Consider the following 27,723-nt stretch of genomic DNA (forward strand, 5'->3'; position numbering starts at 1 on the left):
ACTGCTCCGCGGCGAGGAGAGGCAAGAAGCCACTCAGGGCTGTCCATCACGGCTTCCTGGGAGGAGTGAGAGCCTGAGCCACCCAGGGGGCGGCGCTTGTGCCCGCCCCTTTGGGGAGCCGGGCGGCGGCGGGGCCGGGCCGGGCGGCCCCATGGTTGATCTTCTGGGTGCCGCCAATTTTGCGCGGCGCTTTCCCTTTAATTTCAGGGCGACCCTGGCAGGGAGCGGGGGAGGGGAGGAGGAAATAAAATAAATAAATGGGCCGAGTCCTTCGGGTTCTCTTACTGGCTGCACGTGCAGCTGCCCGGTTCTCTCATTGGTCGGCTTGAGGAGCAAGTGTCACTTCCCAACGTGCTGCTTCTCCCACCACACTCTTAAAAAACAAAAACCGAAGCGATCTACAGAGGGGTACCGCGTCAGGCTCTGCTCTCATCTCATCTCATCTCAGGACGTTTCGGAACCCAGATTCGGAATCGCAGCAGCTCGATCCGAATCTGCGCGCGCCAGTCTCTTGACCCTTAAGCAAAGCAACAAAAGTAAAAGGTTCCAGTGAGATTGACTCAGGCGGGCAGAGTCCGCTTAGCGGTCGCTATGGTGGGATTCCTAGGCGTGCTTGCTCAAAAGTCAGCCCCCTTGAGCTGAATGGAAATTGCTCTTTAGGAAATGTGCATAGGATTGAAGTCTCAGATTGCATCCTCTATACGCAATGATCTGGGAGCAAGCCCCACTGACCACAAGAAAACTTACTTGCGAGTCAGTATGTGTTAAGCTCACAGATCCCGCCTATAGAATTTAAATACTATTTATTATTATAATAATTATTATTATATAATTATTATATATAATAATAATAAATAAATACTACTGAGACCGTTGGCATTTATTCCCAGGGAAGAGTGTTTGTACGGCCTGAACGGGAGTTGGTCCTTAATTTGCCACGGGAGGGGAGGTGGAAACGCAGCCTTTGGTGAATTCCGAGTGCAGAGCTGTGGGAGGGAGAGAGAGAAATCAAACATCCATTTGATTAATCCCAACCCTCCAGAATTTTCGAAATTTACCCAATAGCAGACTGTTTACGATTTCAAAAATAAATGGACCGCGCCTTAGCTGGGTTTTTTAAAGTGTTGTTTTATAACTTTCTTTGCAGAAGCCAACGGCATGCATTCGAATCAGCCACCTCACACCAGCCGTTTCAAATGCATTGCTAGAATTCCAGCCCTCTGTGTAACTGCAGCTAGACACCGAGGCTTCTGGGTTTCACCCAGCACGTAAGCCATTAAAAACAAAGACCATTGGTCCTATATGATCAGGAAAGTAAAATTCAGACGTCTCAGTTTCCTCGTGTGCAACTTTCGTGTGCAACTTTCTTTAGGCATTCTTTAGTGTTTGCAAACAGGTACTTTTTCAACACTTCTCGGAAAACCACTCCCCAGAGCTTGAGTCCCTGGAGGTGGGGTGTGTTCATATAAAAGTGGTGAGAGACAATTGGGTACATGCCCAGAGGCACTGTTGATTATTCCTTCCCTGTTTCTGAAGGTTGCACCCTGATTAAAGATAAGAATTTATTGTTTTGAAATATTTATCCAGAACTCTGAAAAACAAGGCAGAGACTGCTTGCTAAAAAAAAAAAGTCAAAAGGGGTTGCATTTTTTTCTTAGGGCTGCAAACTCAAATATACTTCCCAGGAAACATACTGACCATTGAGTTGCAAAGCTGCTATCCTATGCACCTAGATAAGTGCAAGCTCTGCCTAATGCACAGGAATTTGCTTTTGGGTAGTGCATATACAGCCACCTAATGGCACAGCGGAGAAATGGCTTGACTAACAAGCCAGAGGTTGCCGGTTTGAATCCCCACTTGTGTGTTTCCCACCTATGCTGGGCAGCAGCGATATAGGAAGATGCTGAAAGGCATAATTTCATATTGTGCAGGAGGAGCCAATGGTAAACCCCTCCTGTATTCTACTAAAGATAACCTCGGGGCTCTGTGGTGGGTCACCAGGAGTCGACACCGACTCAATGGCACATTTTACCTTTAATCATGCATATGCTTGAGCTGTAAGGCTTGGAGCACTTACCTTGAATTTATTGGGATTTTCTTCCAAGTCAACTTTCTTTCTGAATGTTGCCCCATTGAAGCGTTACAACTCAACCGTATGTCTGTTTACTTAGATGCAAATCGCACTGTATTTGATAGAGCATACTCCCAGGTAAATGTGCGTAGGACTGAAGCATAAGGCAACAATCCAGTGCAAATTACTTGCGAGTAAACCTTCCTGAATCTGGTGAGATTTGTTCGTGATGCTTAGCATAGGGCTGTTAATCTGACTGGAACATTAATCACCTAAGGCCAGAACCCAAAGAGTTTACATTCTATGTATTATTAATTATTATTTTTTTATTATTACATCATCATCTGTGTGAATGCTGCTTTACAAAGTACAGGTGGAGAGGTCCTCCCTGCCTTCAGGAGCTGAAGTTTCAGCTCACCTTATGCGCAATAGGATTTTTCCTTTACTTTCTCATTTATAGAAGTCATTTGCCACGTGACATGGAGGGCTGCTGCTGTCTGAAAAACACAAGTTATCTTAGGAAGCGCCGCCTTCTGCACGATCTCCAGCACACGCATGTTAAGGTCATCTGAGGAAGTCTGTCTTCAGTTACCACCACATCTGGTGGCGACTCAGAGGTGCGCCTTCTCTGTACCTGCTCCTGGGCTGTGGAATGCATTCCCGGCAGCAATCCGTAATCTGAATTCATTATTGGCCTTCAGGAGAGCACTTAAGACCTATCTGTTTGGCCTGGCCTTCCAGGGTTTTTAAACTGTTTTAAAACTGAAAAGGTTTGGCCTGATTTTCCAGGGTTTTTAAAAAAACTGTTTTAATAATGGTTTTATGTTTTTACAGTTTTTGATTATAATGGTTAATTGATGTTAGTTTTGTTTTAATGTAAACCGCCCTGAGCAATTTTTGGAAGGGCGGTATAGAAGTGAGATAAATAAATAAGGTCTCGCAGTCCCCTGCGGTACAAGGCAATCGTTGTGCAGTGTGCTGGATCCCACTGAAAAACTTGAGTTGATTCACCAGTGGGGATCCACTTTAGTTGGTGATGACAACTTTTAATCCACTTGGCTGCATACAAAGGACTCCAAGCACAGGGCTGGGCAGACTTCAGGCTTGTGGGTTCTCCGTTCTTTTTTACTAGACCCCGCAAGGCCTGCTAACAGGGCTGCAGACTGAGGGAAAGCTTGAGGAGCAACACCTTGCTTAATTTTGGGAGTGGAGAGGAGAGGAAAGACATAGGTAGCTGCCTTATACTGAGTGAGACCATTGGTCCATCGAGGTTAATGTTGCCTACACTGGCTCTCAGTGGTTCTCCAGGGCTTCAGACAGAAATCTTTCTCAGCCCTACCTGGAGATGCCAGGAATTGAATATGGGACCTTCTGCCGGCAAAGCTTCCTGCTTTGGATTCCCAGATGTTGTTGACTACAACTCCCAGCACCCCTAGCCAAAGGCTATTGTAGCTGGGGATGCTGGGAGTTGTAGTCAACAACATCTGGGAATGTCTGTTACAGGGAACACTGGTGCTCTACCATTAAGCTGCAGCTACCTCCCCCAAGCAAAACTCCTGTGCCTCCCTCCAGCACAAAGAGATCAAGCCTGTAAGCCCTCTGTTTATTTAGGGTGCCAGGATATTTATTCTGCAGTGTGGTCTAAACAGACTAGAATATGGTCTCTGCAATGGCTGCTCTGTGCACACCAGGAATTTGAACCAGCAACCTCTGGAATCAATGCAATGAGCCACTATTAGTGGTTCCCAACCTGGGGGCCTCCAGATGTTGCTGAACAACTCTCATCAGCCCCAGCTACAATTTATTATGGCTGGGGATGATGGGAGTTGTAGTTCATCAACATCTGGAGGCCCCCAGGTTGGGGACCACTGCCCTACAACAGAAACTGCCTTGTACCAAGTCAGACCATTGGTCCATCTAGCTCAGTATTTCCTCCTGTGACTGGCAGCAGCTTCTCCAGGGCTTTAGGCAGGGGTCTTTCCCAGCCCTACCTGGGGATACCAGGGATTGAACCTGAGACCTTCTGCATGCAATGCAGATGCTGTCCCACCCATCTGACACATCCATCTTTCTCCATGACGCCAAACCTGTGTTCCATCCCTTTCATTAATATCTTTAATAACTAGTTTTAAAGTGATGTGCTGAAAATTAATCTTGGCCCCCAGACACCAAGGCATGGTTGGTTCCAGCCAACGGGGGCATTTGAGTTGTGCACCCTCCATCTTAGATCAAGGATGGCCAAACTCTGGCTCTCCAGCTGTTGCTGGACTAAAACTCCCATCATCCCATCGTGAACAGTAGTCCAACAACAGAGAGCATCAGGTTAGCCACCCCTGTTCTCACAGAATAGCTTTTGTTTATTACATTACCTTTTATCAAATGAATTGATTGATTGATCTAATTACATTGAAATAAATTTGCAAATTACCAAAACATCAACGAAGTGTGCCTTTTTGAGATGTTTAAAGAAGTGTGGAGTAACCTGCATTGCACAGTTCTTTGATTATCTCAAAAAGGCACCTTTGCTGATGTTTTTGTAATTTATTTCAGTGGAATCAACAGTCCATTTATTTGGTACAAGGCAGGTGATTGACGAGCTCAGAAGATGTGAATTGGTTGATAGCCCTCATTTTGCTCTGTTCCTAAAAGTGGGCTTGGAATTTCAATATTGTCTCTGTTTGTTCATGATCTTTCCAAAGTAGCATTCGGAAGTTACTAGGCCTGCAGTCTCCAAGAGACTGCAGTGCAGGCCTGCAACCCACAATTACTTAGAACCTCTTTGCTAAACAAAGAATCATGGTGGCCTGGTTTGCTTTTTAAAAACTGCTACAGCCTCAGTGTTCCAAAGTTAGTTGTGAAACAAGAGTAGAAAGAAACACATTCACACAATCAAAAACTGTGTTCTACCCAGGTTTGGGAGCTGTGTGTACTCCAAATTTTCAGCTCTGTGGAAGCAAGTTAGGAAGAAAACCTGGGTAGCTTTTCCTCCTATCTTGCTTCCACACATCGCTTCTGATGGAAGGAGAGCTGGTCTTGTGGTAGCAAGCATGACTTGTCCCCTTAGCTTAGCAGGGTCCGCACTGGTTGCATATGGAAGGGAGACTAGAAGTGCGAACACTATAAGATATTCCCCTCAGGGGATGGAGCCGCTCTGGGAAGAGCAAAAGTTTCCAAGTTCCCTCCCTGGCATCTCCAAGATAGGGCTGAGAGAGATTCCTGCCTGCAACCTTGGAGAAGCCGCTGCCAGTCTGTGAAGACAATACTGAGCTAGGTAGACCAATGGTCTGACTCAGTATATGGCAGCTTCTTGTGTACCCAGGTTTTCCCCCTACCTTGCTTCAACTCAGCCAAAAATTGGGAGCAAACAGCTCCCAAACACAGGTAGAACTCAGTTTTTGATTGTGTGAATGGCCTCAAAATCTGTTGGCCAGATGCCTTTTTAGAACCTCTATAGATGTCACCTATTTGTCACTAACCCCCATGAAAGCTACTCAGGGAAGCTACAAGGTTAAGTCACTTACAGCAGTTATTCGTAAGCTTGGGTCTTCATATGGTGGACTACAACTCCCATCATCCCTAAAAGTCATTGTGGCTGGATCTGGGGACCCAAGGTTGGGAACCCTGACCTACAAGACTGTCTCCAGTGCAAGGGGGGAGGGAAAATGTCTTCCTGGAAGCTACAACACTATTTTTTCCAGCCCCCTCAGCCAAAGTGTGGTTAATATCTTGGTTCTTCTTAACTGCTTTAGATATTTCAGTAGAGCAATAGTTACATACATATTTTATATAAATTAAGGGAAATTCGTTTTCAAATGTTGTGAGAGCTAAAGATATTCTACATGTAAGCAATACATCTCCCTTCGTGTTTTGAATACTTGCTGTAGCCACGGTTGAGTGCAGTACACGTTTGTGTGTCCTATATGCAGTCATCGGCAACCGCATGTCTCCCAGTCGCAGTTTTGAGTATCTGCAACTGGGAAATGGTGGCAGGTCTCGCCAACCACAACCCAAGCATCTGTGGTTTGGCAAGATTTGGGGGCAACTTTTTTTTTTGGTGGGGGGGGGTCTGCAGTTTTCGGAAGTCAGGGTTGATTTTGTTGGAAGTGAAGGACTATACGCTGTCTCTTGTCTCAATGACAGTGGAGGACAGACTAGTGAGTCAGAGGGCTAGAGGGTCAAGACACTGGTCATCCCTTCACTACTGCTCTGACACTATCCCTTTGGAATGTAGATTGCTACTCTTAGGGACACTTCCTTCCTTCCAGCCACTTCCTTCCTCTCTCCTCTTCTCATCCTGTTACTTCTACCTTGCAGCATGCAAGCTCCTCTCCCTGCACCATGTGTGCAGAGATGCAGAATCCATCTGCATCCAGCTAGCTAGCTAGCTAGATTAGAGATCCTAACTCCTCACTTTCCTATCTAGAATGGAGTTCTCTAATAAATACCACTTATATTGATTTGAAACTATGAACTGGCTCCAAGTTACTTTACTCTCAGCCTACACGCATGCCTAACTAAATTCCGCTGTGTTGTGCCTCTGTGCACTCTGCTATAATGAAAAAGGGTTTCTCTTACCAGAGAGAATTCCCAACAGATTTTGGGAGTCAGGAGTGAACTTCAGGGGTTCCCCTTTACTCCTGTTACTGACTCGTGGTGATTTGAGGGGATTTCCCCCCCCCCTATTTTTTACTGTATTTTGTCATCCTTTCTCATCTGGGATCCCCCTAACCCCCTGTTTGCCATTGATTTCAATGGCTTGCTAACTGCAAGGTTTTCGCGGAACTGAACCCTTGGGATTGGCAAGGGATGGCTGTACATGCATGCCCACACAATTCCTTTTATAGTTACTGTAGTCTTCCCCAGTGTTCCCTCTAATAGGGATTCCCAGATGTTGTTGACGACAACTCTCACAATCCCCAGCCAAAGGCCACTGCAGCCAGGAATGCTGGGAATTGTAGTGAACAACAGCTGGGAATCCCTGTTAGAGGGAACACTGGTCTTCCCCCACCCCACCCCTGCTCCTCAGGCTTTCCAATTCAGCAGTACCGTATTTACGCAAATACAAGATGACTCTGAATTTAAGACAAACCCCTTAAAAATAGGGGTTAAATACAGGTTATACCTATATATACCCAAAAGGAAGAGGACTTTAAGATGGCTACCAGATTTCTAACATCAAAGAACTTGGGGAAAACCTGGTCTTGGATTCCAGTAAATACATGATTCCAAATTTCCCTGTGGCCTGCTACCCATCTGCTGCTCTTCTGCCTTCTTATGATGAAGCAGCATGCACCTTTTTTTAAGCTGGAGGGAATTTTAGAGCAGTCCAAATACAAGAAGCCAGAAGGGATATTCTCCATGTAGACAATGGCCAACATGATACCTAACGCAATGCTGGTGTTGCCCATCAGCCAGTGCTACTGCACACATGACAGGCAGCCCTGGTGGTGTTGTACAAGTGGGCAGTTGGGCGACGACTTACAACTGCGCATTCGCAGTTGGGCAATGACTTACAACTGCACATGCGCAGCTGCACAGCACTGCTGTGGAAGTAGCGCTGAATTACTGTAGGCGACAGTATTCAGTCGTTCCACAACTGCCAGCTTATGCAGAACCACTTGGGCTTCCAGTCATGTGCATGGCAGCACTGGCTGATGGGCAATGCCTAACCCTAACCATCACTACGGTTCAGAGGGGTAGCGACGTCCGTCTGTTCCAGAACAATGAAGACTCTTCTGAGGTGGTGCCTCTCCACACTGGGAAATCCCAGGAAATGACTCCACAGTAGGGTCTGTAACTGTTGCTTATATAGCATATTATCTTATAGTTTGGTTCTGGCCATCTGATCATCACCTCAATTGTTATCAGTCTTCTAACATTTCAGGGCTAGGCTGGTTGCTTTTGGTACTAGAAGATGTCACTCAAGTATTCCTTTTATGAAATGCAATTCTATTGAAAGGGCACTATCTAAACACACTAAAGGATGTTTAAATATTAATGCTCTATTAAATGCATAATAATTGGATTTCAAGCTAACATGATTACTACTGCTGCCGCATTTGAAAGATACTCAGAAATTAATGGGCTACTTGTGTCCAACCTGTGCATATTGATCTTCCCAAATGCATTTTAATTGATTCATCATTAGTTTTTGATTGCCAGACTTTTGGGGGGCTGCTGGTCATTTTCCATGGGACACAAAGCTGCTGGTGTGGCAATTGGTCATGAGGCATTTTCATTTATTTTCTTTGCTATCTCCCCTTACGCAATCATGGCAAACACAGTGTGTAAGGCAGCTATGAAGAGGTGGCAAATATGGGGGCTGGGTTGATGTTTTAAAAGATGCAATCAGGTGTTTTAATCACAATTGACATAAGAACTAATGATGTTGTTTAAATTTTGAGCTAAGAGGGTTGTAAAGCTCTTGGTTTAAAAGAACAGGAAGATTCCACTAATGTGTGTGCTCCAGTGTTGCCTCTAACAGGGATTCCCAGCTGTTGTTCACTACAATTCCCAGCATCCCTAGCTGCAATTGCTTTTGGCTGGGGATTATGGGAGTTGTAGTCAACAACATCTGAGAATCCCTGTTAGAGGCAACACTGGTGTGCACTCTCTCTCTTCCTCCTAGGCTTCGGTATCACAATTTTTTTTCTTATTCCAATTTATCTCCTCAATGTTAATTTGTTAACTTATATACTCTGGCAGCATCCTGATTAGATGTACCACTTGTGCAAGGAGGGTGTGTGTGGTTTTTGTAGAGTCCTCCTTTTCTCTGCAGCCCCCTAAAATATGTCCCTTATATGGCCAGGGAGTGTTGCTAGGTCCTTAAAAGATTCAGGGCAAGGGCCCACAGCAGTATTCCCTCTAACAGGGATTCTCAGCTGTTGTTGACTACAACTCCCATAATCCCCAAGCAAAGGCTATGGCAGCTGGGAATGCTGGGAGTTGTAGTCAGCAACATCTGGGAATCCCTGTTAGAGGGAATACTGGCCCACAACCCCCCTTTTGATAATTAAACCCAGTCATACAAACACATCCCCAAATGACTGCATATGTTTTTTAAAGTTTCTAATATTACACTTCGAGCCACCTAATGCCGCAGCGGGGAAATGCTTGACTAACAAGCAGAAGGTTGCCGGTTCGAATCCCTGCTGGTACTATATTGGGCAGCAGCGATATAGGAAGATGCTGAGAGGTATCATCTCAGACTGTGCCAGAGGAGGCAATGGTAAACCCCTTCTGCATTCTACCAAAGAAAACCACAGGGCTCTGTGGGCGCCAGGAGTCGAAATTGACTTGACGGCACACTTTACCTTTAATATTACACTTCAGCACCTGCAATATGTGCAGAGAGCTAGGTGAGTCTAGGAGCTCCCTCCCATGCTCCATGTAGGTGCAAGGCAGTACAATGCCCTCCTGCCTCCCACTTTAAAAGTGGGGCGGGGGAGAGAGAGAGAGGAGGTTGCCCACAAGGAGGGGCAGGATATGGTGCCCTGACCAATGTTCCCTCTAACAGGGATTCCCAGATGTTGTTGACTACAACTTCCACAATCCCCAGCCAAAGGCCATTGCAGCCAGGAATACTGGGCATTGTAGTGAACAACAGCTGGGAATCCCTGTTAGAGGGAACACTGGCCCTGACTCAGGCACACAGAGATTTCTAGTCGCCACTGGTCCCTTAGGTTTGAGGGATCCTCAGGGGCATATTGGGGGGGGAGGGGCTGCAGAGAGAAGGGAAGACTGGCCAAAAAAAAATCACCCCTCTCTCCTTGCAGTCACAGAAATTCAAGTGGGGATTCTGCTCCATTATTTCAATTCACATTCCACAGAAGTGGGACTGTGCTATTTAGTGCAAAATATTAAATAATATAAGTGTTTAAAAATAAGATCTCCCAAGTAAGTAACCCAAATACTGCTCATTTTGTGTATTTTAAAAAATTATATTTCTCATTTCCATACATTGTCCCATAATTTTATGCTAACATAAAATGCATTCTAAAATTTAAAAATTAAATAAATATATGTACATTGATATGATACATTTTAAAATAACAGCAATAATTGCAAGAATGAAACAGCAGTTTGTAACAGCGACAAAACCAAAGTAACGGCAAGATGATTTTAAAACCCCAGTGTTATCTTTGTGCTCATTAGGCCCAGGTGAAAGCCTTATTTATTTAAACAGAGTTTTGCAGATTAACCCTCCTCAAGCGCAACTAAAGGATGTTCCAAGATTGCATTGGCACGTCCTTTTGTTGATGTTGGGGCAGGCACGTTCTCCCAAGGGTATTCTGTGTAGATGCAGAGGCACTCTTACCCCTGGATTTCCAGGGCCTCCACAGCCCCTGAGGGTCCTCAAATCCTCTTTAGTCTGTCCAGGGTGGGATGGTCACCCGGCCAAGCATGATGATGCTTAATTTGCAAGGGAGGGAGGGCCTCCAAAGGCTTTTAGGTCCAGACTCCAAAATTACCTAGGTGAACCTCTGTGTAGAGGGCCGTGTTCATATGAACCAGCCCTGTGTTTTTACGAAATTAGTGAGCCCTATTCACACGTTATATTCAGCACACATACGATCTGTGTGCTGTGAACACACACACAGATCTGTACACACATACAATCATTCACATGTTACGTTCAACATACGTATAGCACTACACTTCCTAACTGTACCATGCATTTGAGAAGCTCTGTTCCCAGGTTCATTTAAAAAGTGAACGCATATACAGTCATTCACACAAAAACGTGTACATGAACACACGTACAAAGGAAAATGTCGGGATGGGGCTTTAGTGTAGGGGCTGAGCAAGGCTCCTTACGGAGGGCATTGCACAAAGTTGGCGCCATGATTGAAAAGCTCCTGCCTCATAGGGATCTGCCATTCTACAGCTGATAGAGGAATTTGGAGCACAATTTTAGATGTTTAGTGAAACTCCTAGGGATGATGGTCATGACTCTGACACACACAACTTCCCCCCTATAATACAGGGAAGGACTGTAGCTCAGTGTTAGACAGGGGTGTGACAGGACTGGAGTGAGCCTGGGATGAGAAGTGAAGATGTGCCTCGCCCTCACTTCTCCAGAGAGGTGCAAGGGGAGAAGCAAAGAGCAAACTGCCAGTGGGGCCCCCTCCCTCAGCGGCCCAGGGACATTTGTCCCTCCTCCTTGTTCAGTTATCCTGCAGTTATGCCCCTGGTGGTTTCCCAGACTGAGGGTTTTGACTAAAGTGATGTAAGTTAGGACGAGAGTATATAAAACACATCTAAGTGTTAATAAGTGAAAATCGAGGCCGTTCACATTCCTGCATTTTATTACAGTTAGTTACAGTTCCTTGTGGTTTTTCAGACATTGCTCTGTTCATTCTGTGGATTTCCCCCTGATCTGTGCTGCCCATTTCTGGCTAATAGAGTTCAAGAGGAGGCTGAACTGCCGCAGCTTCTGCTTGCTATTGGCACATTCACCTTGCACCCAGCTAGACAAGGAGCACCTCGCACGCATACATGGTGCCTGGTATCTATATACTTATTTCTCTTAGCCGGCATGCATGTCCTTAGGAATTTGGTGGCGGAACACTCGCGTTGCGAGAGTTCCGGCCAGGCTTGGGCGAGCCACGGGAGTTCAGGGGAAACAAAAAATGGCAGCGGTGGGCCAGTGCAAAATGGCCAGAGGAGGTGGCGGTGGGACGGTCTGCCCTGGCCAGGCTGTCCTGGGTGAGGAGGAGGAGGCGGCCAGCCGGCCGCTGGGAGGCGAAGGCGGCAGGATGGCCTGGCCTGGCCATCCCGGTAAAGGAGGAGGCCTCGGCTGGCCGCTGGGAGGCGGCGGCGGGGCAAGGAGGCGGCGGGGGTAAGGAGGCAGCGGAGACCTCGGCTGGCTGCCGGATGAGGAGGTGGCCGCTGCCGCCCGGTCTGGCCAATGAAGGGGCAGCCTGTCACTGTGTCGAGAGTGAGGCAGGGGAGGGGCAGGAGGGAGGGGGGAAGAGAGAGTGGGACAAGGTGCGGCGGGGGAACAGCCGGCCCCAAAGAGCACACAGATGCTCTGTGCGGGTCAGCTAGTTTATTATTAATAATAATAATTTCTTGGTTTCCCCCCTACATCTCAGTCTACAAGGATATCTCCATGGGAGATCAATCAAACCCTTCTACAGTCAATGAGTGCAGCAATTAATCCAAAACAACATTTGTACTCTCACTGAATGGGGAGGGTAATTCTCAGGGTGGTACTCACATGTGAAGTTCTCGGGGTTTCAGCAAAAAAATAAAATGGTTATTTTCAGTGCGCTTGCACCAGACCACCGGCGCACAGGCTTATTCAAATGCCGGAACAAACCACATGGCTTAGTCACATTTCTGTTGTTTTGCCAACACAGGGCTATAGCACAGCTCGCAGCCTCACAAACCTGCCTACATCCCATTGCTGGACTTCCCTCTGGCCCAGATAGTGGAGAAAAGAGAATATATTCTATTTTTCTCTCCTTCTGATGTTTCCAGGTCCTCTTGCACAAGAGTACCAGCACACTAGATCAACTTCATGCTCCAGCTACTGTCATATCCCAACTAGGCACAGCAGGCACAGTAGCCTCCAAAATGTTTAAAAAATTATTTATTTATTTAAAGCTCGCAACCCCCCTGCCACAAACTGGATTCAACCTTGACCTAACCAGCCCGTTCCATGCACACCCCTAATCCCAACCATCCCAACTCTATGGGGGAAACTCACACTGGTTCAAAAGGATTTCTCTCTCTCCCCCCCCCCCATTTGCAACAGGGTGGGTGTGGAAGGACACCTTGTCAAACCAACCAACTGAGACAGCAATAACAATGGGTGGGGGTTAGGGCAACTGCTGGAACTGCAGAAAGTGGCTACGGACGCCATTTTGTATTTCCACTCCCATCTTCTCTTCTGATTTTCCAATAATTTTATGGCATTTGGTCTGAATCAGGGATGTGTATAAAGTATATTTCCAGTTGTTTTTCACTTATACTTTGGCTTGTATAAGTGTACTTATGTTTCCACTGCCACCAGTTATATGATGAAGCCTCTGTAACTCAGCTGATTTCAGCCTGATCACATGGCTTTGCAGATGAGCAGGGTTTGTTACAGAAACCACTCAGTCAGATGTACTTTAAAACAAAACAAGAATAATATTTATTTAAAGGTGTTGTCTGAGGTTTGTTTCACTACTGATTAGCAGGACTGAAATCTTGCTAGCTAAACAAGTTGATAACTTGAACTTCACAGCATTTATACACACCATATACACAATATATAAGGCTTTCCCCCTTTGAACCCATTTCTTTTCCAGAACTGTACTATACAACCCAGTCTTTATTATAGACTGTCCTAATAACCCAGTCCTTTATTTTTCAGACGGTCTTATCCTTTGAGTCTCAGAACTCCTCCTCTTTGAGATACCATTTCATCACAATTTTAACAATAATATTTTAGATTCATGTTATATTTTAGCTTAATATTTTAATTGTGTATTTTATAGTTTTGTTTTAATTTTTCTGTGTGAACCACCTTGGGTGGGTATATAAGGCGGTATATAAACTTAATAAATAAATAAACAATTTTAACGATATTTCCAGAGGGGATTCTGATCATTCCACTCTGATATAGGCTTACCCATATCAAATTGGAATTATTCTCAATATATCCAGAGTATTGCTATTGGATATATCCGACTGCACAAACCTACAGTACAGTAAAGGTAAAGTGTGCTGTCAACTCAATTTTGACTCCTGGAGCCCACAGAGCCCTGTGGTTTTCTTTTGGTAAAATATAGGAGGGGTTTACCATTGCCTCCTCTTACACAGTATGAGATGATACCTTTCAGCATCTTCCTATATCGCTGCTGCCCAATATAGTACCAGCAGGGATTTGAACTGGCAACCTTCTGCTTGTTTGTCAAGCATTTCCCCGCTGCGCCATTAGGTGGCTTTACAGTACACTAAAGAGGGGGAAAGCTGACGTGGCAAGCAGAGCTGACACTCCCCCAAGTCACTCTCAGGCAGGTAACCACACCTCCACTTCTTACTTTATCCATGGGGTTTCTCCACACAGCTCTGCAAAAATGCCAGAGTATAACACACAACTGTTTTCAACACTCCAACAAAATGGAACTTTTGAAAGATGCTAATGTTATGCATTAAGGATGAGTGTGAATAGAGACTGCCAAAGACCAAGAAAGAGAAGAAAGCAAAATGGATGTCAGAACCGACCATGGAAGTTTCCAAGAAGAGGAGAGAAGCCAAAGTCAAGAAAGATAAAGACCTCAGGAAGGAACTTAATAGGGAATTTCAGAAAGATTTTAGAAGAGATAAGGCACAGTATTACAATGACATCTGTAAAGACCTTGAGGATGGAAATAGACATGGAAGAATGAGAGTTTTCCAAAAGATATCTGAACTCAGAAGGAGGTTCCAACCTCAAATTAGTATGTTAAAGGATGCCAAAGGACAGTTAGCAACTGATTCAGGGAAGATCAAACAGAGATGGGAGGAGTATTCTGAAAATCTGTACAACAGGGACATTAACATCCAAGATACTCTAGAAGATATTCCCTACATGCAAGGACCTCTAGTACGGGAAGATGAAGTTAGATCAGCATTCCGGGCATTATCAAGTCAGAAGGCTACAGGAATTGATGGAATAGCTACAGAAATATGGCAGGCAAAATAAGAATTAGTCAAGGCTCTAACCAAACTATGCCAGCAAATTTGGAGAATGACACAATGGCCAACAGACTGGAAGAGGTCAGTATACATACTCATACTGAAGAAAGGAGATTCAAAAGATTGCACAAACCATCACACAATATGTTTAATTTCACACGCTAGAAAAATAATGCTCAGGATCATCCAATGCAAATTGGAGCCCTACGTGGAAAGGGAAATGCCAGATGTTCAAGCTGGTTTCAGAAAAGGCAGAGGAACAAGAAACATCATTGCTGATGCACGCTGGATAATTGAGAAAGCCAAAGAAGTCCATATGTACTTTACTGACTACAGAAAAGATTTTGATTGTGTTGACCATGTCAATTTGTGGAATATCCTTAGGAAAATGGGCATCTCAGAACATCTCATTGTTCTCATGAGAAACCTATACACAGAACAGGAAGCCACAGTCCAGACGGAATATGGTGAAACTGACGGGATCGGTAAAAGAATAAAACAAGGCTGCATACTTTCTCCTTATTTATTCAATTTATATACTGAACATATACTGAGAGAAGCTGGATTGGAAGAAGATGAGCATGGTTTTAAAGCTGGAGGAAGAAATATCAATAACCTGCACTATGCTGATGACACCACTCTTATTTATTTATTCGATTTTTATTCTGCCCTTCCAAAGATGGCTCAGGGTGGTTTACACAGAGAAATAATAAATAAATAAGATGGATCCCTGTCCCCAAAGGACTCACAATCTAAAAAGAAACATAAGATAGACACCAGCATCAGTCACTGGAAGTACTGTGCTGGGGGTGGATAGGGCCAGTTACTGTCCACCTGCTAAATAAAAGAGAATCACCACGTTAAAAGGTGCCTCTTTGCCATGTTAGCAGGGGTTAGGTTTATAGCTGAGAATGTGGATGAACTGGAAGCTCTAGTAATGAAAGTAATGGAGCACAGTGAAAAAATGGGACTACAACTAAATGTCAAGAAGACTAAACTAATGACAATGGGTACAGCAACCAGCCTCAGGATTGACAATGATAGCTCTGCCTATTAGGATTGACCATCAACAGTAAGGATCCAGCAATCAAGAAATATTCCACAGGCTAGCAGTTGGTAGGGTTGCAATGAAGGCCTTAGAAAGGATATTTAGATTCCATGACGTGCCTATACCTACATAAATTAGAATTGTTCAGACAATGGTTTTCCCTGTGACACTTTATGGATGTGAAAGCTGGACTTTGAAGAAGCAAGATAGAAAAAGCATTGACGCTTTTGAACTTTGGTGCTGGAGAAGACTTTTGAGGATACCATGGACAGCCAGGAAAACAAACAAATGGATCATAGAACAAATCAATCCAGAATGTTCACTTGAGGCACAAATGACCAGGCTCAAACTATCATACTTTGGACATATTATGCGAAGACCCAGCTCCTTTGAGAAGTCCATAATGCTGGGAAAAGTTGAAGGAAAGAGGAGGAGGAGACGGCCAGCAGCAAGGTGGATGTACTCGATCACGACAGCAATGAATGCACCACTGAAAGACCTTAAAGGCCAAGTTGAAGACATATCATCCTGGAAAGAATCTATCTATGTGGTCGCTAAGGGTCGACACTGACTTGAAGGCACTTAAATCAATCGATGTTATGCATTAAGGGCCACTCATCACTGAAAAGCCAAATAATGCCACTGAACAACACTGAACTGAAGGCACTGTAAATACCTCCCTGGTATGAACTCTCCCCTACCCTAAGTTTGTGAAGCCAGAGAAATTGCTGTTTGGAAAACTTCCTGGTCAAAGAGCATTTGCTTGGTATGCAGAAGGTCCCAGGTTCAGTCCCTGGCATCTCCAGGTAGCGCTGGGAAAGACCCCTGTCTGAAATTTTCTGCCGGTCAGCATATACAATACTGAGCTGGACAGAGCAATTATATGGCTCAGTATAAGGCAGCTTCCTATGTAAATTGAGCCTTGTGTGGTAGGCATTTGCCAGTTTTGGTATCTGAAGTGGCTATCTGGTGTGCCTAACCATCCATGGGTAGGCCTCACCTTTCATTTGAAGGCCAATACATCCACCTGTAAACAATTTCCACCAAGACAGGTTCCCTAACCCACTGTTTTAGATGGCAGCCTGCTGGAGCAGCAACCCATGAGAAAGAGAATCGTTATTTGTATGCTGCTCCTTGTGTATTTGTACTGCAAAACTGCAGAGAGCAATATAGGGACAGTGCTGGTACAATGAGAGGCAAACAGAAAATAAATGAAACAGAAATCAATTCAACAAGGAGTGCTGATGCAGGCATGCTAATGGACTCTTCTAGGCCTCATCACCCATTACAAAATTCTAACACAGAAAGCACTTCTGTTTATAGGAAATAATTTTCAACTCGGCTATAGATTGTCACATATTGTGATCTCACAAGTTTTATTTATTTGCTTTTCTGCTATGTGGGAATGTTCTGCAGTGGTTGTGGCTGCCACCATTACATTTTTTGTCCTGTGAGGATTATATTATTATTAATTAATAATAATAATAATAATAATAATAATAATTTTTACACAGTCAGACAGGTATTGTTGTTGTTGTTGTTGTTGTTAATAAGATTATTAAGATTGTTAAAAATATATAAATACTGCTTTTCAACAAGAAAAAAGAAATCTAAGTGGTTTACATAGCAAAAAGAATTAAAGGTAGTTCCTGGTTCCTGATTTCCTGTCCCAAAGAGACTCACAATATAAAAAGAAATTCAAGGGAGCAGGAGAAAAGAGCCCAGGCCCAGGCCCACAACCCCCACTTTCATCATTACACTCAATCATACCTCCCCACACAAATGATTACATGTGTTTTTAGAAGTCTCTAACATTATACTGTATTTATACTCTGGATTTAAGATGACCTCCTTAAAAAAACAGGGTACCCAAAAGGGAAGCCCCTAATGGTGCAGTGGGGAAATGACTTGACTATCAAGCCAGAGGTTGCCGGTTCGAAGCCCCGCTGCTATGTTTCCCAGACTATGGGAAACACCTATATCGGGTAGCCAGCAATATAGGAAGATGCTGAAAGGCATCATCTCATACTGTGTGGGAGATGGCAGTGGTAAACCCCTCCTGTATTCTACCAAAGAAAACCACAGGGCTCTGTGGTCGCAAGGAGTCGATACTGACTCGACGACACACTTTACTTTACCCCAAAGAGACTCTGAATTTCAGCAACCCACAGAATTTTAACATCAAAGAACTTGGAAAAATCTAGTTTTGGGATTCAGGTAAATATGTTAATATAGCACATATGGAGGTGGAAGCAGCAGAGAACTAAGTGAGGTTAGGAGCTCTCTCCTATGCTATGTGCAGATGCCTCCAGTGCTGCACTTCCTTTTTGGAAAAGGTCATGGAGGAGAGGGATGGCTGATGGAATTTGGGGCTATGAGCAATTCATTGGGGGCCCCTGCAAGGGAGACACCGGCAACAGTCACTGGAGGGCCACTCTGCTGGGTTAAATAGGGGTCAGTTGCTCTCCTCATGCTAAATATAAGGAAACGGACACATTAAGCGGGCCCTGTTAGCAGAGATTCAGTTGTTCCAAAATGTTGAAACTGGTCAGACAGAGCTGTTATCTTCCAAAGGATCTCAATGACAACAGCTGCCAAGGACCGATTCTGCAGTATTTCTAGATTCCGCCCTAGATCTCACTCCCAAGAGTTAAATTATGTTTTTTCGGGGCCATCAGAGAGCAGAGTGGCCCTTGAAGTCGGAGCTGACTGGCAAAGAGGCTGAACAAGGAATACAAAAGCTTGTGGTGCTGGCTGGAAACACATTTGCGTAGCAGTACTGCTTTGGTTCCTGTGTGAAGGCTGACATTTGTGTCGTCTTTGATAGCCTCCTATTATACTGCACCTACCTATGGAAGGCCTAATGTATTATTTAACAGATAACACACTTCCATGGTTCTTTTTTAGAACAAGCTGCACTAGCAATACAGGAATCAGCTTGGTCAATTAAGTTCCCCGCTGTGATGCCTCTTCTCCAGAGAGAGAACCCATCAAAGCCCAAATCTGCTGATGGACGAGGAATAGATTGGATCGTGTCACTGGACCCCAGATTCATCTCTTCCTCTCCTCTGCAGTGTACAATATTTTGGCACCACTTGCAAATAATGTCATGCTATTTATAAATACGCACAGTGGAAGAGCTGTCTGCTGTATAATGTGCTCTTTGACCTTGGCTCCAAATTGTTAGGGTCTTTCCCAGTGACTCTAGATCCCTGAAATTTGGGACAAGTATAGTCCAAAGCATCCGATTAAATGCTCAAAGCAGAAGGAAATAGGGATGGTTTCATTTCAGATTAGGCCAGACTCAATTACACATAGGAAGCTACCTTATATTGAATTTGACCATTGGTCCACCTAGCCCAATATTGTCTACTCTGACAGGCAGCAGCCCTCCAGGATAAATCTTTCCCAGCACTTGCTACCTGAACCTTAGGAAACTAAGTAAGCTACCTTATACTGAGTCAGAGCATTGGTCCATCTTGCTCAGTATTGCCTGAGCAAGCAGCAGCTTCTCCAAGGTTTCCGGCAGGAGGCTTTCCCAGCTCTGCCTAGAGATGCCAAGGACTGAACTTGGTACCCTCTGAATACAAGGCAGATGCTCAACCACTGAGCTATAACCAATTCCAAAATTGGAAGGCATTCCCACTAACCATGCAGCTACGCAGCACTGTCCGTATTCTCCTTAAAATGCATTTATCTGTCTCTCCTCCTCCATTTGGGCCAATGGAGTTGTGGAGGGGTGTGTGTGAAATTTTTTTTGGTAGCTTCTCGGCTGCCTTGTGCTAATCCACCAGCAGCGGGGAGCACCATTCCAAAACAAAAATCTAACCTTGTCTTGCATCATTCTAGTTTTGCACAAGGAATAACTGGATAATTATTTTTATTTTTTTAAGAGAGGGAGTGGAGTGTGAGGAGATCAATTGGAATGCCAAAACAAGGGAACTGCTTACTGGGGGTGGGGGGGAGTGAATCCTGTGGCGAGCCAGGAAGGGGGAAAGACAGGAACTGGTGCGCCTCCAGAGAAATAAATAAATAGGAGGCAGGAGGCGAGCGCTCCTCCAGTAAGGGCTGTGGGATTGCACAGAAGTAAATGGATCATGATTCAATTCAATGGGCTTCCATTTAAGTAAGTGACTGATCTCTCTCCCTGCCCTTTGCCTTGTAGTAAGCAAGTGGGGTTGCACAAAAGTAAACGATTTAGTTCACTGGGCTTCCTCTTAAATAAATGTGCACGAGGAAAGGTTGGATTCAAAAATCTGCTCAGCTGCACTAGTATGAGTCTGGGCTAAAGTAGCCAGACTGCAGATGGGGGACTGCATAAAAGAACCCTGGTGGGAAAATAATAATAATTTTAAAAATTCCTCCAATCTCCTCCCTCCCCCCTCCCCTTCTGTGTTGACAAGCTCAAGTTATGTTGGAAGCAAGTGGAGGAGGAAGGAGGTGTGGGGTTTGGGATCTGTGGGGAGGAAAGGAGGGGAAAGCGGAGATTTCTCCCTGCTCATGTCTCTCTCCGTGGTGAGGGGGTGGAGGAAGCAAGTATGGGCTGGGGGCAAAGAACTGTCCATACTGCAACATGCTGCAGTGCATAAACTTCGTTGCGAGCCTCCCTACCATGGAAAAACACAGCTACTTTATTATCATTATTACCACATTATCGCAATGTTATTATCACATTATAGAGCCAGAACACACCATTAAAATTTGAAACAAGGCATGGGAAATATGGACGGCACCCTGCTGACAGTGCAGCAAGCGCAATGTCAAAACACTGGCAATACGTAGGGGCACTTATGGGGCACGTGGCAGCTTGTACTCTGGAAAGTGCCCCAGTCAGCTTTCTTCTGCAGTCTGCTTACATTTTCATGGTTCCAGCTGTGTCTCTCAGGGTCGTACTTCTAGTCAGCTCTAATTCCAACTTTAACTCCAACTTTAAACTCTTCCTCCAGCTTTTACTAATTTTCTGCTGTAGGCAAGCCTCCTTTTATTCTCTCCTGCCCACCTCGCCCTCCAATTTTGCTAAACAAACCAATCAAAATAAACTAAAGTTCCCTCCATTAAAAAAAAAATCAAAATAGCCAATCAAATCAAACCCTCTCTTCCCTCCAAAAATTAAACAGCAGAACTCTTCCCTCCCAGACCAAACTGTAGAACAGGAGCTGTGAACTTTTGACTCCTGCACAGCTGCTTAATACAGAACACAGCGAAAAAGTAATTACATATATAATACAAACATTTGAAAAGCACAAAGGTAAAGGTCTCATTCCTTCACTCCCCACCCCCTTAAGTGGAATACTTATCCTAACAAAGGATAAGGGTGCAACATTGAACTTTAAAGTCCAGCAGTTTGCCTTGAGAGATCATCCCCAATAATGTTCTCTTTGCCAGGTATGTGTTGTACCCTCATTTGGAACTCATAACTTCCAGGACCACCTTTGCAGCAGTTTGAAATTAGAGTTCCTCATAGTCTGTATCCTCTGCAAGGCATGAGGATACCATAAGGTGAATGCCTGATCAAATATGTAGGACTTGTGCAAAGCCCAAGTTATGGCTGGATTCAATCCTCCTTTCTGGATTGAAGAATAGTTTCTTTTGTGTGGCAATGACTTTCTGCTCAAATAAGCTACTGGATGCTTTATATTGTTATAGTCCTGCAGCAAAATAGCTCCCAGACCACTGTCTGATGCTTTTGTAGCCACAATAAATGGTTTATCAAAGTCTGGTGCTTTTAATAGAAGCATATTCGTTAACAGGTTTTTCAGTTTATCAAAGCAATTTGACATTCTGAATTCCAAACCACTTTATCAGGTTTACACTTTTTTGTAAGGTCTGATTGTCCTGCAATTGTCCTAAAATTGGAAACAAACCTGTAATATACAGCCAGACCTAGAAAGGATCTGACCAGTGTCTTTGTCTTTGGAGTTTCCCAGTTCTGTATGTCTTTCATCTTATCCCACAAGGGAGTTATATGCCTATTTCCTACCTTGTGTCTCAGATACGTAACTTCAGGTAACCCAAGCTGACATTTGCTGAGTTTTACAGTAAGACATGGTCACATAGGAACATAGGAAACTGCCATATACTGAGTCAGACCATTGGTCTATCTAGCTCAGTATTGTCTTCACAGACTGGCAGCGGCTTCTCCAAGGTTGCAGGCAGGAATCTCTCTCAGCCCTATCTTGGAGATGCCAAGGAGGGAACTTGGGAACTTTTGCTCTTCCCAGAGCGGCTCCACCCCCTGAGGGGAATATCTTATAGTGTTCGCACTTCTAGTCTCCCTTTCATATGCAACCAGGGCGGACCCTGCTAAGCTAAGGGGACAAGTCATGCTTGCTACCACAAGACCAGCTCTCCTCCCATCAGAAGCGATGTGTGGAAGCAAGATAGGAGGAAAAGCTACCCAGGTTTTCTTCCTAACTTGCTTCCACAGAGCTAAAAATTTTGAGTACACATGAAGTCTCCCATTCAGATGCAACCAGGGCAGACCCTGCTTAGCTATGGGGACAAGTCATGCTTGCTACCACAAGACCAAATTTCCTCCCATTCATCTGCACTTTGGCTAAAGATAGCAATGTCACCAATGTAAGCAATATCATTGTCAACCTTTGCAATGTGGCAAGGGAATTCCACAAGCCAAAAAGTAGAACATTGAACTCATATAACCCATAAGGTGTCACAAAGTTAACTTGGCAGCACCCAATGTATCTAGTTAAGTGTCCACCCAATGTATCTAGTTAAGTGTCCATCCTTGATATAGGGAAGGCATCTGGTTTGGTGATTGAGTTCAGCATTCTATAGTCCATGCAAACTCTTATAGTGCTGTCTGGTTTGGGCACCTGGCACTGCCCCCAGGACAAAGGGGAAATGTATTAAAATTTATTTATTTATTTATTTATCAAATTTATACCCCAGCCAAACTTACATCTCTGGGCAGCTAACAACAATTAAAACACATATAAAAGTTAAAACAGTCCAACATATTACAACACATATAAAAGTTAAAACAATACAATAATCTAAAAACTATAAAATTAAAACTCTCTGGAGCAACCAGGAAGTGCATTTTTAACCCATTATTTTAGTTCTTTTGGGGGGGCAGTGCCAGGAGGAGGCCCCCCCTGCCAGGAATCAGATTGGCTGGAACAGCTTGAGTAGCAGCTATTCCAGCCACTAAGACCAAAACAAGTTACAGGCAGAGGAAGCTAGAAGAAGCTAGAAGAAGCTAGGGGCTAGAAGAAGCTCTAGGGGCTAGAAGAAGCTCCCTGCTCTGAAGGTTTCCCTGGCTGCTGGTAGGTCTGAGCCTTTAGTTTGTTTTAGTTTGGAGGGACGCTGCCCTTCTTGCCCTTACTGAGCAGTCAAGGAGGATCCTGCCAATAGGAACTGGAACCTTTATTAGACATGACGCTTTGAGAAGCGGGTCCCGAGGGATACAAAGTGTGGGAGACATTCTAAACCAATCAAATGTAGAGAGTTCAGTCCCACACAATCCATGCTTCTACCCTAGCAATGAGCCACTGCTCTGCACAGTACATGTCAATGTATGTCCCTCTCAGAGCAAATTTCTCATGGGTCTCTCTCTCTCTCTCATTCTCTGCTTAAATGGTTAAGTATTCAGCCTCCTAGGAGGAGTGCCTATAGCCCTATTCAGATATTATTTGGAAAGAGGCTGTACATGAGTACAAGCCCTGGAAAGCACACCAGACGTCCCACACTCAGTGCATATCACACACTCACACCTCACCCCCCCCCGCCCCTGAGTCTTCTGATTTCAGAAGCGCCCACCCTCATGCTTACAGTGTTCGCCTCTTCAGACAAATGCTTAACCATGAGCAGCACAAGGGGGGGGGGTGAGTGAGTGAAGCATCAGGAGTGGGACTTCTGGAATACTTTGGGAAACTTTTGCTTGCCTACCATCGCTTTTCAAATAAGCTCTCTGAATAGGGCTTACAGTATTTGATGTTACCACATCTCCTTGCTGACCCACAAGAGACACATGCCAAGATCTTTCAGACATTTATTTATTTATTTATTTAACATATTTCTATACCACCCAAACTCACATCTCTGGGCGGTTTACAACAGAAAGGTTAAAACATTAGTTGAAACAGAATAAATGACAGAAAAGTTAAAACATTAATTAAAACAAAATAAATGATAACAGAAAAGATTGACACATGACAACAATTTAAAATTTTAGTATATTAAAACAATGTTAAAACTATTTAAACACCATTTAATTAAAAGCCTGGGTGAAAAGATGTGTCTTTAAGGACTTTTAAAAAGTTGTCAGAGATGGGGAGGCTCTTATTTCAACAGGGAGCGCATTTCAAAGCACTTTTGGTATGCACTTTGGGAAGTGCATACCAAAACAAAACAACAAAACATTTATTTGAGGAATGATGGCAGAGGAATAGCAGATAGCAATAACCAGACTCCCTGCTCACTGAGCAAAATGGCCCCCTTTAAAATGGCAATGTTCTTTTATTTGCAGAAGGAGAGCAACTGGCCATGTCCAGCCTCAGCATGGCATGCCCCCAGTGCTTGTTGCTGGTGTCTACCTTATATTTCTTCTCAGATTGTGAGCCCTTTGGGGGCAGAGAACTATCATTTATTATCTATTCATTTTTCAATATAAATTCAATAGTGAATGCATCACGTACACACAGCACCAGAATAAGCAAATGTTACAAGCAAGGCACAAAATTTGGAAACAGCAAGAGAAGCACCACGGAACAGTGGAGGAAGGCCTGAAAGCTGTCTGTTTTATCTATATAGCCATCTTGAGCTCAATGTCAGTGCTGGGAAAGGTACAGCTGAAGGATTCAGATTACACACTCTTGCAAAACCTCCAGGATAATTTAGTCAAGGGTTTGTATCTTCATTGCATGAGAGCAAACGTTTATGTAAGAAATGTGCTTGCATGCCTCTCCTTCACTCCTCCCCCTTGCAAGCATTTCTTTCAGCTTGCCAGAAAGTGATGAACCAGTGGCTATAATTTATCTCGATTTCAGGGAAGTATCTGATACCATTCCATGTGCCGATCTGATTTACAAGACCAGAAGGAATGATGAAAAGTGGGGATAGCTCTTTTGACGTTGATTGAAGACCATTTCAAGGAAGTAGAAACGGAGCGGCAGTCGAGCTGAAATGATGGGTTGCAGCAGACCACCTGGTAGCAACGATGAGGCAAGCTCCCATTTCTCTGGGAGAAAGGTCAAACAAAGACTTCTTCTGACATTTGTGTTACTGTGGCCCTTCGGCGTGTGTCACTTGTCCCCAATCACAGGGAACTGAGGAATGACCGTCTCTGGAAAAGAAATGGGTGATGCAGCAAAAAACACATCCTTGATGGATTTTGGAACTGGTAACAACATCTTATGAAGTGACTGCATCCATTTCTGCATCCCTGACTGATGCTAGATTCCCAGACTTTAATCAACAAAGTATTTATTTGCATTTGTTTTCTTTGATTTTTGCTGGCATGTCTGTGATGAGTTGTGTCTCACATTGTGTAACTACATTCTATAACATTCTCTCTCTCTCTCTCTCTCTCTCTCTCTCACACACACACACACACACACACACACACACACACACGTCAAAGGAATGCATAATCCAGTAAGAGCAGATGCCTTGTCAGCATTTGAAACCTTTAGATAGTCCATCACCCCTACACTCAGAGATAACCATTTGTTCCACTGGATTTAGTATTCCTTAGACCAAGTGACGGTAAAACAAAAGGTTGAGAACTGTGTTGGGATATTTGGCTCTATCAAATTGTAGCATATCATGACATCCAGATTAAGTTACTCAACCGTACAGTGTCAGCCAGTGGCCAACATGGTGCACAGTGGGACGCCGCTGTTCCTAACTCCCTAGGCAGACCTAGGTGGTTGCCTAGGACACCAAAATTTTGGGTCACAGGTGTGAGCACCGCTGACCCCTGCAGTGAATAGCTATGGTGGCTCCCAGCGGCAGCTGAGGCAGGGGATAGTGGTGAAGAAGCAGATTATACCTTTTAAATTTTGCAAAATGTTCTGCCACTGCTGCCCAGCTCCATGTAGAGTCTACCACACCATATGCTCCACTTCTGCTGCTCAGCTGGCTGATGCCTATGTGCACTAGCCACTTGAGGGGCCTGCCCAGTAAAAAAACCTGTCCTCAACTGATACCCCACCATGGCCAACCCCAAAACCAGATGTGTCACAGTCTGCCTATTAGTGCAGCTGACACACGCAGACATGCACCCACGCCACTGCCATGGCCCAGTTGGAGTTGCCAAAAGAGCTTATCTTGGGGCTGCAAACAGCACCTCTCTATATGATTTGGAACTGTGGGACCACAGCTTCCATTTGGGCACACCTGAGCTCACAGGACCATGAACTCTGCACATGCCTATATTTGGCAAACTATGCAAGTTGGTCGCTTAGCACAAGCAAAGCATGGAGCAATGCAGCCCTAGGTCACCATAACAAAGGACTGAAGAGAATCATCCCCAAAAACCTCTCTTTGGCTGACCTTCAAAGAGAAGGAAAAGCTGGCAAAGTAGACCTCAGGCTAAAAACATACTCTCAGAGGGAATAGCTAACTCCCTCCTGGCAAAGCCAACTCTCCTCCGCAGTAACTCAGATAAGCGTGGAACATCACCACCCCACTGTCAACAACCTAATGAGCTGGCGAGGACTAAGGAACCAAGTCCTTAAGGTTTAAGAAAATCTTATCTCTCCACCTGGAAAGACATCTTGTGCCCTGATGATGGATGATTGTCAGGTGCCATGACTCATGTGTTAGGTTGTCAGCTGGGGCCCAGCATGAATCTGACGCCATGGTGTTATCCCGATATAGGCAGGCAAGCAGCAGTTCTTGGGATATATGCTGGAGAAAAAGAGAGGAAAGAAGAGTTATTCTCATGGTAAGAGTCTAGAAGCTTTGTTTTGCGTCACACCATTGGTCCATCTATAGTATTGTCAACAGTACACACTGACTCTTCAGACAGCTAAGCTCAGAGATGAGCTGACCATGCCATGACTGCTCTATCCTCCTGTCTTTCTGTGGCAGGCAGGATGGAAGAAAGGAAGGTTTGATTTTGTGGTTTTCTCAGCACGGGGTATAATATGCTGTGCTATGGCTGCTGTAACTAACCGGTTTTTCTGGGTTTCAGATTGACAAAGGCAGAACTTGAGTGCCTGCCTTCCTTCTAGTTGTGGTTTGTTTTGTTTGTGAGATAGTGGTGTGTGTGTGTGTGTAAGTGTAATATTTATTGGTGATTGCTGTAATGAGCTCCATGTCTGGCCTTGAGACTAAATTGTGCTTCACTCACTGCTCTGGTCTGCTCTGCAATCTGCATTGCAAAGTGTACTCAGTCAAAACTTCAGTGGCTGAAGTTGCTCTAATTGAGCGTTATGCTTGCTGCTAACAGTGCTCCTGTGGCAGCTGTTGCAATGCTAGTAAGTAACATAAGGAGTTATAATTGTGTGTGAGAGAGCAACATGTGCCATTGATCTTACTGCAGAGCAAGCACTGTGGCTGGCAGTGAATTCTGGGTCAGTGATTATTTTTTCGCCATTTCTGGACTGTGTTTGCATTCTGTGTTGGGAGGGACAGATTCCTTTTTACTGTGTGCTTCTGCAGTGTTTCTCAAGGCAGGGCTGCAAAATGGAAAATGGAATGTTCGCGATGGAACGATTTGCAATGCAGAATTTGTGTGCAGTGCACTCTGTGGCTTGTTCTGGCCATAGGGAACAATGAGGAAAATCAAAACATCCCATTGTTTCCCAATTCTAGCTCCGAGGGACACCAAAGTGGATTGTGTGGTAGGGCATGATGGGTGCTACCTACCACGCAATCAACCCACAAAAGAAATCGGCAATCGGGTGATATTTAACAAATTTTTGACCTTCCCCCCAAACCCCCATAGGAACTTATGGGAGTTTGG

At 44.5% G+C, this 27,723-nt stretch overlaps 1 long non-coding RNA gene across 2 annotated transcripts; it reads left to right on the plus strand.

The window, feature by feature from the left end:
* On the plus strand, positions 1-27,620 carry LOC128349176 (uncharacterized). 2 transcript variants are annotated; one of them, XR_008318605.1, is made up of 3 exons: positions 1-1,396; positions 2,532-2,688; positions 24,800-24,938. It is a non-coding gene; the product is annotated as an uncharacterized LOC128349176 (long non-coding RNA). The 2 variants fall into 2 exon arrangements; XR_008318604.1 differs by having other exon boundaries at positions 207-536; positions 24,800-27,620.
* Positions 27,621-27,723: the final 103 nt, after the last annotated feature.

This window comes from Hemicordylus capensis, chromosome 3, assembly GCF_027244095.1.
Source record: "Hemicordylus capensis ecotype Gifberg chromosome 3, rHemCap1.1.pri, whole genome shotgun sequence".
Classification (NCBI taxonomy): Eukaryota; Metazoa; Chordata; class Lepidosauria; order Squamata; family Cordylidae; genus Hemicordylus; species Hemicordylus capensis.